This window comes from Engystomops pustulosus, chromosome 9 (genome assembly GCF_040894005.1).
Source record: "Engystomops pustulosus chromosome 9, aEngPut4.maternal, whole genome shotgun sequence".
NCBI classification, from domain to species: domain Eukaryota; kingdom Metazoa; phylum Chordata; class Amphibia; order Anura; family Leptodactylidae; genus Engystomops; species Engystomops pustulosus.
In genome coordinates this window covers 103,391,714-103,403,106 of record NC_092419.1, presented here as the reverse complement: position 1 = coordinate 103,403,106, position 11,393 = coordinate 103,391,714, and the positions used below count along the sequence as shown (strand labels likewise).

At 44.2% G+C, this 11,393-nt stretch overlaps 1 protein-coding gene across 2 annotated transcripts in view; it reads right to left on the bottom strand.

The window, feature by feature from the left end:
* Positions 1-11,393, bottom strand: part of GATA1 (GATA binding protein 1) — a 31,213-nt gene that overhangs the window by 8,339 nt on the left and 11,481 nt on the right. The window lies entirely within an intron of this gene.

Sequence of the window (11,393 nt, the reverse complement as noted above, 5' to 3'; positions counted from 1 at the left end):
TCACTACCCTGCTGGTGAGTAAAATTCAGGGTGTGTCGCCGCACATTGATTGTTGTGGGTGCTATTAGCTTATGGCCTTTGTCAAACACAGGCTGTATATTTATTAATGTAAAAAATGTGGCAAATTTACTTACCCGGTCCTGTCGCAATCCCCGATCCGGATGGTCCGACGAAGATGAAGTCTGTTGCGATTCACGTAGCTCGTGCGTCGCTTTCCCACCGAGGTCCGCTGGAGATCACCTTCTTCTTCCCGGTGTATGTGAGTGTATGCCTTGCGACACAATTTCCGATGTTAAATCTTGCGCGTTGTCCGAATCCGTCGGATCGTCCGATTGCTCCCCCCCCCCCCCGATTTGTGTTGCGTGATAGCCGGCGCCGATGTTAAACGCGGTGCAACTCGGAAATCGACGGGAAACCTTAGCAAATGAGCCCCAATGTGTCTGACAAAGGCCCAACTGGAAGAAAAATATCACTATTTCCAAATTTTTTGCCGTATTTACCACAATAAATCACGTCTGCTTTCATAAGCGGTGCTTGGATTACATTTTTCCTGCTGGTAAGAAGTCAGTGACTAGCGCCCATCACTTAAGAAGAAATAGAAGTTTCTTTTTAAAAAAAAAACAAACACTGTTCCGTTACAGGAAGTTAGATCTTATTTCCTTAATGAACTTATCAGCCCGAGATCTCAAGAGCAATGTCAAAATACTGGTCAGTCTTCACGTCATATATCAGTTGCACTAAATACCAGATGTACAGAGAGATTAGACTAAATTATTCCTTGTGTGTATTTCATCTGCAAGGTGCATAAATGGTGGACAAATGGCCAGGGCCGGGACCGAGGGGGACCACTGGAGAAAGGCTCCAAGGGTGACAACCTCTAGAAGCATAGAAAAGGTGGACAAGGAAAGAGCAGAGAGCGCTCATAGAGTATTATTGTGCAGAAATAATCTGATTATGGTGAGACAGTTAGAATAAGGCTCACCAGAAAGGGTTGTGCGGATTCCAGGCACAATGCTAGTTAAGGACTTAAGAGGGGTTCTGTAAGGTACTGCCTGTTGACAGGATCGTCAGAACAGATTTTCCACACCGGTCAGATGCATTGGCTGGTAGGGTGGTTGTCACTGAGGCGCAGACGGGTAATGGAAGGAATTTGGTATAATCTTCATAAGAAACTTTTTATTGATGTCTTAATAACACAACGCGTTTCAGAATCTCACCAGATTCCTTTTTCAAGTGGGAAGAGACTGAAAGTTCGGGTGTCTGACAGCTCTGGAAAGCAGGAGACGCCCGAGTTTCAGTCTCTTCCTACTTGAAAAAGGAATCTAGTGAGATTCCGAAACGCGTTGTGTTATTAAGACATGAATAAAAAGTTTCTTATGAAGATTATACCGAATTCCTTCCATTACCAGTGTGCGCCTCAGTGACAAGCACCCTACTACCCAATGAACCTCTGTTAGCAGTCACTATGGGGCTGCATGTGGTTGTCATTTAGCTCTCTGAATAGCATATAATCCAGCATTGTCATATGCTCTACTTGAAAACTCACTCGTTGATTTACATTTGCTCTGAGAGGCCTCCCGTACAATCTAGAACCGAAACACATACCGTACCTCCAGACTACAACCATCAACTATACACAGAATAGATGTGCACCAGCTGACATTCTCTGGTGCACTACTATTCTTTACACAGGCCTATTTTAATATGAACTATGCACCGAGTTGTGCACTGTGCATATTAATCATGTGGATATTGAGAGAGGAGTATAAAAAGTGGCAGTACAAAGCCATTCCTACATCACAGAAGGGTTATAAACTCACCCTTGCCACCTCAGACTGTACCCTCTATAACAGGGAAGACTTATGTGCACGCTTTGGTCTTGAGCATGAAATATCCTGCTCAATGACATATCCACAATATATTAATGTATATACCTCTTACATACCGGTACATACCTGAGTGACAATCTCACTTGTCGTTGTAAAAAACACAAACATTTGAAATAAGCAGTGAAGGAAGTGTAACGAGAAGTTAGAAACTTGTAGGGATAGAAAAATGTGGGGGTTCCTTCATGTACGATTGTCTTGCTTGGATCCCTTTTTGGTCATAGACCTACCCAGGTTGATAAAATATTTGAGATCTGGTTTAACGTCTGGAGGTTGAAAAAAATGGCTGCTTTCTTCCAAAAACATGTTCGCACCTCATGGGTAGTCCCTGATTTTGCAGCTTAGCTCCCTGCATCTCTATAGCTGTACAAACCATGGTCAGGTGTGACTCTGTTTTTTGAAGAAAGCAGCCATGTTGTTTTTCCTCCTGAAAACCCCTTTAGGTCTATGTGATTGTGAAGCCGTTGTTAGAAAGAAATTACACATACAGTAAGCACCAGGTCAAAAAGGAAGTAAGAAACAATCATCTTGACAAACCTCAGAATTCTAAGGAATCTAAAATAAACACAAATCACTCAGTGAATGGGTTACATTACATAAGACGGGAAAATAAAAATGTCCATCAGAAGTTACTCACCTACTGGGGTATACACAGAGGGGGCAAGGGGGGGGGGTCATAAATAAAAATTGGAATCAGTCCTGCTAATAAGTAAATTAAAGTCCCCAAACTGTGAGCCTCATTAGTCAGATCCACTTCCGGAAGCCTCTCTATATGGATTATTATGGGCCTGTGACCCAGACCCTGGATATGAATTAGCAGGTATTAATTATCTTTCGGCAGCCATATCTAACAAGCTGCAGAGGTAGAAAGTTTCCCCTCCACTAGTGTATAAAGGTCCTGGTATTACAGGGGGCTGCATGTCATATGAAACGCGTCATGTCACCAACACATGACTAGCTATATAGACTGGGCCCCGAAGGAGAATACAACCCACCTGGAGTGATTCCTAGTGGTCCTTTTTGTTTACGTATTTATTTAATTCAGTCTGAAAATCTGCATCGTACGTGGTTAGGAAAAAACATGAAAAATTATTATAATACACTAAAAACACCTGGTACAGCTTTTATGAGCTGCACTTACTATTCTGCATACATGACATTACTTATCCTGTACTGATCCTGAGTTACATCCTGTATTATTCTCCAGAGCTGCACTCACTATTCTGCTGGGGGTGTCACTGTGTACATACATGACATTACTTATCCTGTACTGATCCTGAGTTACATCCTGTATTATACTCCAGAGCTGCACTCACTATTCTGCTGCTGGTGCAGTCACTGGGGCAAATTTACTTACCCGGTCCATTCGCGTTCCAGCGGCGGCTTCTCCGCTCTGGATTCGGGTCCGGCCGGGATTTAATAAGGTAGTTCTTCCGCCGTCCACCAGGTGGCGCTGCTGCGCTGAAAGTAAACTCATCGCGCCGGAATGCACCGAGCTGGACCAGGTGAAGGTAAGCGGTCCTTATGCGACACATTTCGGTTTTTAAATGCGGCGGTTTTTCCGAATACGTCGGGTTTTCGTTCGGCCACGCCCCCCGATTTCTGTCGCGCGCATACCGGCCCCGATGCGCCACAATCCGATCGCGTGCGCCAAAAACCCGGGGCAATTCATGTACAAGCGGCGCAAATCGGAAATATTCGGGTAACACGTCGGGAAAACGCGAATCGGGCCCTTAATAAATGACCCCCACTGTGTACATACATGACATTACTTATCCTGTACTGATCCTGAGTTACATCCTGTAGCATACTCCAGAGCTGCACTCACTATTCTGCACTGGCTATATACTGGGGGGCAGGCACTGGCTATATACAAGGGGCCTGCTGGCTATATACTGCGGGCAGTTATACGGTAACTTCAATTGTGGGGAAAATATTGGAAGGGTTAGTAAGAGACTACACACAGGAGGATGTGACATCACATGGTATAATAAGTGACAGCCAGCGAGGGGTTACTAAGAATAGAAGTTGTCAGACTAACCTTATCTGCTTCTATGAGGAGGTGAGCAAATGCCTGTATGGAGGAGCAGCTGTGGATATTGTGTCCCTGTATGGCACAAATCATTTGAAATTGGATTGAAAACTGGCTGAAGGATCCAGAGAATTGTGGTCAATGATTCCTACTCAGAATGGTCACCAGGTATAAGTGCTGGACCTCAGGGTTCTGTGCTTGGCCCACTACTATTTAATATATTGTGGGAGATTTGGCCCAGTAGAGTCTGAGGTAGCGGGGTGCTGGGATGCAGTTCAAGACAGTGACACCAAGGTACAGTCCAAAACAGGTCTCGCCTGCGTTTATTGCAGCAGCAAAACAAAACAGCCTTTACATTCAGGCATTAAACAAACAAAATCCTACCCGTCAGGGTGCTAACTATACAGAGTTTCTCTAACTCACCACTAGTACATAAAATAAGTCGCTGCTCCAGGCACAGAGGTCAGGGCTGTGTGCTCTCCAGCCTCCTTTCAGAGAGACAACACTCTCAGCTCTGCTCAGCGGCTTTATGCAGGCTGATTAGGCTGCTCCCACCACCTGTGTCCAAGGTGCTGGACAACACAACCTCAGCACTAAGGGCGCGTTCACACGTTGCGCTTTCGTCGCGTTCATAACGCGACGCTAGCGCACAGTGGGCGGGGCTCGGGCCGATCGCATATGCGTTTCCCGGGAAACGCATGCGATTGATAACCCGATCGCATGCGTTTCTCTGGAAACGCATATGCGATCGCCCCAAACTCCGCCCCCTGTGCGCTAGCGTCGCGTTATGAACGCGACGAAAGCGCAACGTGTGAACGCGCCCTAAGGGTGATGACACACATGGGCCGTTTTTAGTTAGTGCGTTTTCAGATCGCATGCGTTTTTGACCAGTTTGAATTAAGATAATTGCTCAAACCTGTCAAAAACGCATGCGGCCCGAAAACGCCATGTGTGTCTTCACTCTTAGGCCTTGCATAGTAGGAAAACCTAGGGGAAACATACCGCCCATTCACAGTTAACCCCTTCAGTGTCTCACAATATTTATTAATGATATAGGTAGGAATTAATAGCACCGAGCTGTGTAGTAAAATACAGTCTATGGAAGATGGGGGTAGTCGTATAAGCTGTGTAGTGTAATATAGTCTATGGAGGATGGGAGTAGTGCAAGCTGTGTAGTGTAATACAGTATATGGAGGATGGGAGTAGTACAAGCCGTGTAGTGTAATACAGTATATGGATGATGGGAGTAGTACAAGCTGTGTAGTGTAATACAGTGTATGGAGGATGGGTGTAGTACAAGCTGTGTAGTGTAATACAGTCTATGGAGGATGGGAGTAGTACAAGCTGTGTAGTGTAATACAGTGTATGGAGGATGGGAGTAGTACAAGCTGTGTAGTGTAATACAGTGTATGGAGGATGGGAGTAGTACAAGCCGTGTAGTGTAATACAGTCTATGGAGGATGGGAGTAGTAAAAGCTGTGTAGTGTAATACAGTCTATGGAGGATGGGGGTAGTACAAGCTGTGTAGTGTAATACAGTCTATGGATGATGGGAGTAGTACAAGCTGTGTAGTGTAATACAGTCTATGGAGGATGGGGGTAGTACAAGCTGTGTAGTGTAATACAGTCTATGGATGATGGGAGTAGTACAAGCTGTGTAGTGTAATACAGTCTATGGAGGATGGGGGTAGTACAAGCTGTGTAGTGTAATACAGTCTATGGAGGATGGGAGTAGTACAAGCTGTGTAGTGTAATACAGTATATGGATGATGGGAGTAGTACAAGCTGTGTAGTGTAATACAGTAAATGGAGGATGGGGGTAGTACAAGCTGTGTAGTGTAATACAGTCTATGGAGGATGGGGGGAGTAGTACAAGCTGTGTAGTGTAATACAGTCTATGGAGGATGGGGGTAGTACAAGCTGTGTAGTGTAATACAGTGTATGGAGGATGGGAGTAGTACAAGCTGTGTAGTGTAATACAGTGTATGGAGGATGGGAGTAGTACAAGCTGTGTAGTGTAATACAGCCTATGGATGATGGGAGTAGTACAAGCCGTGTAGTGTAATACAATGTATGGAGGATGGGGGGAGTAGTACAAGCTGTGTAGTGTAATACAGTGTATGGAGGATGGGAGTAGTACAAGCTGTGTAGTGTAATACAGTCTATGGATGATGGGAGTAGTACAAGCCGTGTAGTGTAATACAATGTATGGAGGATGGGGGGAGTAGTACAAGCTGTGTAGTGTAATACAGTGTATGGAGGATGGGAGTAGTACAAGCCGTGTAGTGTAATACAATGTATGGAGGATGGGGGTAGTACAAGCTGTGTAGTGTAATACAGTCTATGGAGGATGGGAGTAGTACAAGCTGTGTAGTGTAATACAGTGTATGGAGGATGGGAGTAGTACAAGCCGTGTAGTGTAATACAATGTATGGAGGATGGGGGGAGTAGTACAAGCTGTGTAGTGTAATACAGTATATGGAGGATGGGGGTAGTAGTACAAAATGTGTAGTGTAATATAGTCTATGGAGGATGGGAGTAGTGCAAGCTGTGTAGTGTAATACAGTATATGGAGGATGGGGGTAGTAGTACAAAATGTGTAGTGTAATATAGTCTATGGAGGATGGGAGTAGTGCAAGCTGTGTAGTGTAATACAGTATATGGAGGATGGGGGGAGTAGTAAAAGCTGTGTAGTGTAATATAGTCTATGGAGGATGGGGGGAGTAGTACAAGCTGTGTAGTGTAATACAGTGTATGGATGATGGGAGTAGTACAAGCTGTGTAGTGTAATACAGTAAATGGAGGATGGGGGTAGTACAAGCTGTGTAGTGTAATACAGTATATGGATGATGGGGGTAGTACAAGCTGTGTAGTGTAATACAGTATATGGATGATGGGGGTAGTACAAGCTGTGTAGTGTAATACTGTGTATGGAGGATGGGAGTAGTAAAAGCTGTGTAGTGTAATACAGTAAATGGAGGATGGGAGTAGTACAAGCTGTGTAGTGTAATACAGTCTATGGATGATGGGAGTAGTACAAGCCGTGTAGTGTAATACAATGTATGGAGGATGGGGGGAGTAGTACAAGCTGTGTAGTGTAATACAGTGTATGGAGGATGGGAGTAGTACAAGCTGTGTAGTGTAATACAATGTATGGAGGATGGGAGTAGTACAAGCTGTGTAGTGTAATACAGTCTATGGAGGATGGGGGTAGTACAAGCTGTGTAGTGTAATACAGTGTATGGATGATGGGAGTAGTACAAGCCGTGTAGTGTAATACAATGTATGGAGGATGGGGGGAGTAGTACAAGCTGTGTAGTGTAATACAGTGTATGGAGGATGGGAGTAGTACAAGCTGTGTAGTGTAATACAATGTATGGAGGATGGGGGGAGTAGTACAAGCTGTGTAGTGTAATACAGTATATGGATGATGGGGGTAGTACAAGCTGTGTAGTGTAATACAGTCTATGGAGGATGGGGGTAGTACAAGCTGTGTAGTGTAATACAGTGTATGGAGGATGGGAGTAGTACAAGCTGTGTAGTGTAATACAGTGTATGGAGGATGGGAGTAGTACAAGCTGTGTAGTGTAATACAGTCTATGGAGGATGGGAGTAGTAAAAGCTGTGTAGTGTAATACAGTCTATGGAGGATGGGAGTAGTACAAGCTGTGTAGTGTAATACAGTGTATGGAGGATGGGGGTAGTACAAGCTGTGTAGTGTAATACAGTGTATGGAGGATGGGAGTAGTACAAGCTGTGTAGTGTAATACAGTATATGGATGATGGGAGTAGTACAAGCTGTGTAGTGTAATACAGTAAATGGAGGATGGGGGTAGTACAAGCTGTGTAGTGTAATACAGTCTATGGAGGATGGGGGTAGTACAAGCTGTGTAGTGTAATACAGTCTATGGAGGATGGGGGTAGTACAAGCTGTGTAGTGTAATACAGTCTATGGAGGATGGGGGTAGTACAAGCTGTGTAGTGTAATACAGTATATGGATGATGGGAGTAGTACAAGCTGTGTAGTGTAATACAGTAAATGGAGGATGGGGGTAGTACAAGCTGTGTAGTGTAATACAGTCTATGGAGGATGGGGGTAGTACAAGCTGTGTAGTGTAATACAGTCTATGGAGGATGGGGGTAGTACAAGCTGTGTAGTGTAATACAGTGTATGGAGGATGGGAGTAGTACAAGCCGTTTAGTGTAATACAGTGTATGGAGGATGGGAGTAGTACAAGCTGTGTAGTGTAATACAGCCTATGGAGGATGGGGGTAGTACAAGCTGTGTAGTGTAATACAGTGTATGGAGGATGGGGGTAGTACAAGCTGTGTAGTGTAATACAATGTATGGAGGATGGGAGTAGTACAAGCCGTGTAGTGTAATACAATGTATGGAGGATGGGAGTAGTACAAGCCGTGTAGTGTAATACAGTCTATGGAGGATGGGAGTAGTACAAGCTGTGTAGTGTAATACAGTCTATGGATGATGGGAGTAGTACAAGCCGTGTAGTGTAATGCAATGTATGGAGGATGGGGGGAGTAGTACAAGCTGTGTAGTGTAATACAGTGTATGGAGGATGGGAGTAGTACAAGCTGTGTAGTGTAATACAGTAAATGGAGGATGGGAGTAGTACAAGCTGTGTAGTGTAATACAATGTATGGAGGATGGGAGTAGTACAAGCTGTGTAGTGTAATACAGTGTATGGAGGATGGGAGTAGTACAAGCCGTGTAGTGTAATACAGTCTATGGATGATGGGAGTAGTACAAGCCGTTTAGTGTAATATAGTCTATGGAGGATGGGGGTAGAACAAGCTGTGTAGTGTAATATAGTCTTTGGAGGATGGGAGGAGTAGTACAAGCTGTGTAGTGTAATACAGTGTATGGAGGATGGGAGTAGTACGAGCTGTGTAGTGTAATACAGTCTATGGAGGATGGGGGTAGTACAAGCTGTGTAGTGTAATATAGTCTATGGAGGATGGGAGGAGTAGTACAAGCTGTGTAGTGTAATACAGTAAATGGAGGATGGGGGTAGTACAAGCTGTGTAGTGTTATACAGTCTATGGAGGATGGGGGTAGTACAAGCTGTGTAGTGTAATACAGTGTATGGAGGATGGGAGTAGTACAAGCCGTTTAGTGTAATACAGTGTATGGAGGATGGGAGTAGTACAAGCTGTGTAGTGTAATACAGTCTATGGAGGATGGGAGTAGTACAAGCTGTGTAGTGTAATACAGTCTATGGAGGATGGGGGTAGTACAAGCTGTGTAGTGTAATATAGTCTATGGAGGATGGGAGGAGTAGTACAAGCTGTGTAGTGTAATACAGTGTATGGAGGATGGGAGTAGTACAAGCTGTGTAGTGTAATATAGTCTATGGAGGATGGGAGTAGTACAAGCTGTGTAGTGTAATATAGTCTATGGAGGATGGGGGGAGTAGTACAAGCTGTGTAGTGTAATACAGTGTATGGAGGATGGGAGTAGTACAAGCTGTGTAGTGTAATACAGTGTATGGAGGATGGGAGTAGTACAAGCTGTGTAGTGTAATACAGTGTATGGAGGATGGGAGTAGTACAAGCTGTGTAGTGTAATACAGTGTATGGAGGATGGGAGTAGTACAAGCCGTGTAGTGTAATACAATGTATGGAGGATGGGAGTAGTACAAGCCGTGTAGTGTAATACAGCCTATGGAGGATGGGAGTAGTACAAGCCGTGTAGTGTAATACAGCCTATGGAGGATGGGGAGTAGTAGTACAAGCTGTGTAGTGTAATACAGTGTATGGAGGATGGGAGTAGTACAAGCTGTGTAGTGTAATATAGTCTATGGAGGATGGGAGTAGTACAAGCTGTGTAGTGTAATACAGTCTATGGAGGATGGGAGTAGTACAAGCCGTGTAGTGTAATACAGTCTATGGAGGATGGGAGTAGTATAAGCTGTGTTGTGTAATACAGTCTATGGAGGATGGGGGGAGTAGTACAAGCTGTGTAGTGTAATACAGTGTATGGAGGATGGGAGTAGTACAAAATGTGTAGTGTAATATAGTCTATGGAGGATGGGAGTAGTACAAGATGTGTTGTGTAATACAGCCTATGGAGGATGGGAGTAGTACAAGCTGTGTAGTGTAATACAGTGTATGGAGGATGGGAGTAGTACAAGCTGTGTAGTGTAATACAGTGTATGGAGGATGGGAGTAGTACAAGCTGTGTAGTGTAATACAGTCTATGGAGGATGGGAGTAGTATAAGCTGTGTTGTGTAATACAGTGTATGGAGGATGGGGGGAGTAGTACAAGCTGTGTAGTGTAATACAGTGTATGGAGGATGGGAGTAGTACAAAATGTGTAGTGTAATATAGTCTATGGAGGATGGGAGTAGTACAAGCCCTGTAGTGTCATACAATGTATGGAGGATGGGAGTAGTACAAGCCGTGTAGTGTAATACAGTCTATGGAGGATGGGAGTAGTAGTACAATCTGTGTAGTGTAATACAGTGTATGGAGGATGGGAGTAGTACAAGCCGTGTAGTGTAATACAGTCTATGGAGGATGGGAGTAGTACAAGCTGTGTAGTGTAATACAGTCTATGGAGGATGGGAGTAGTACAAGCCCTGTAGTGTCATACAATGTATGGAGGATGGGAGTAGTACAAGCCGTGTAGTGTAATACAGTCTATGGAGGATGGGAGTAGTACAAGCTGTGTAGTGTAATACAGTGTATGGAGGATGGGGGTAGTACAAGCTGTGTAGTGTAATACAATGTATGGAGGATGGGGGGAGTAGTACAAGCTGTGTAGTGTAATACAGTGTATGGAGGATGGGAGTAGAACAAAATGTGTAGTGTAATATAGTCTATGGAGGATGGGAGTAGTACAAGCTGTGTAGTGTAATACAATGTATGGAGGATGGGGGGAGTAGTACAAGCTGTGTTGTGTAATACAGCCTATGGAGGATGGGAGTAGTACAAGCTGTGTAGTGTAATACAGTGTATGGAGGATGGGAGTAGTACAAGCTGTGTAGTGTAATACAGTGTATGGAGGATGGGAGTAGTACAAGCTGTGTAGTGTAATACAATGTATGGAGGATGGGAGTAGTACAAGCTGTGTAGTGTAATACAATGTATGGAGGATGGGGGGAGTAGTACAAGCTGTGTAGTGTAATACAGTGTATGGAGGATGGGAGTAGTACAAGCCGTGTAGTGTAATACAATGTATGGAGGATGGGAGTAGTACAAGCCGTGTAGTGTAATACAGTGTATGGAGGATGGGAGTAGTACAAGCCGTGTAGTGTAATACAGTGTATGGAGGATGGGAGTAGTACAAGCTGTGTAGTGTAATACAGTCTATGGAGGATGGGAGTAGTACAAGCTGTGTAGTGTAGTATAGTCTATGGAGGATGGGAGTAGTACAAGCTGTGTAGTGTAATACAGTCTATGGAGGATGGGAGTAGTACAAGCCGTGTAGTGTAATACAGTCTATGGAGGATGGG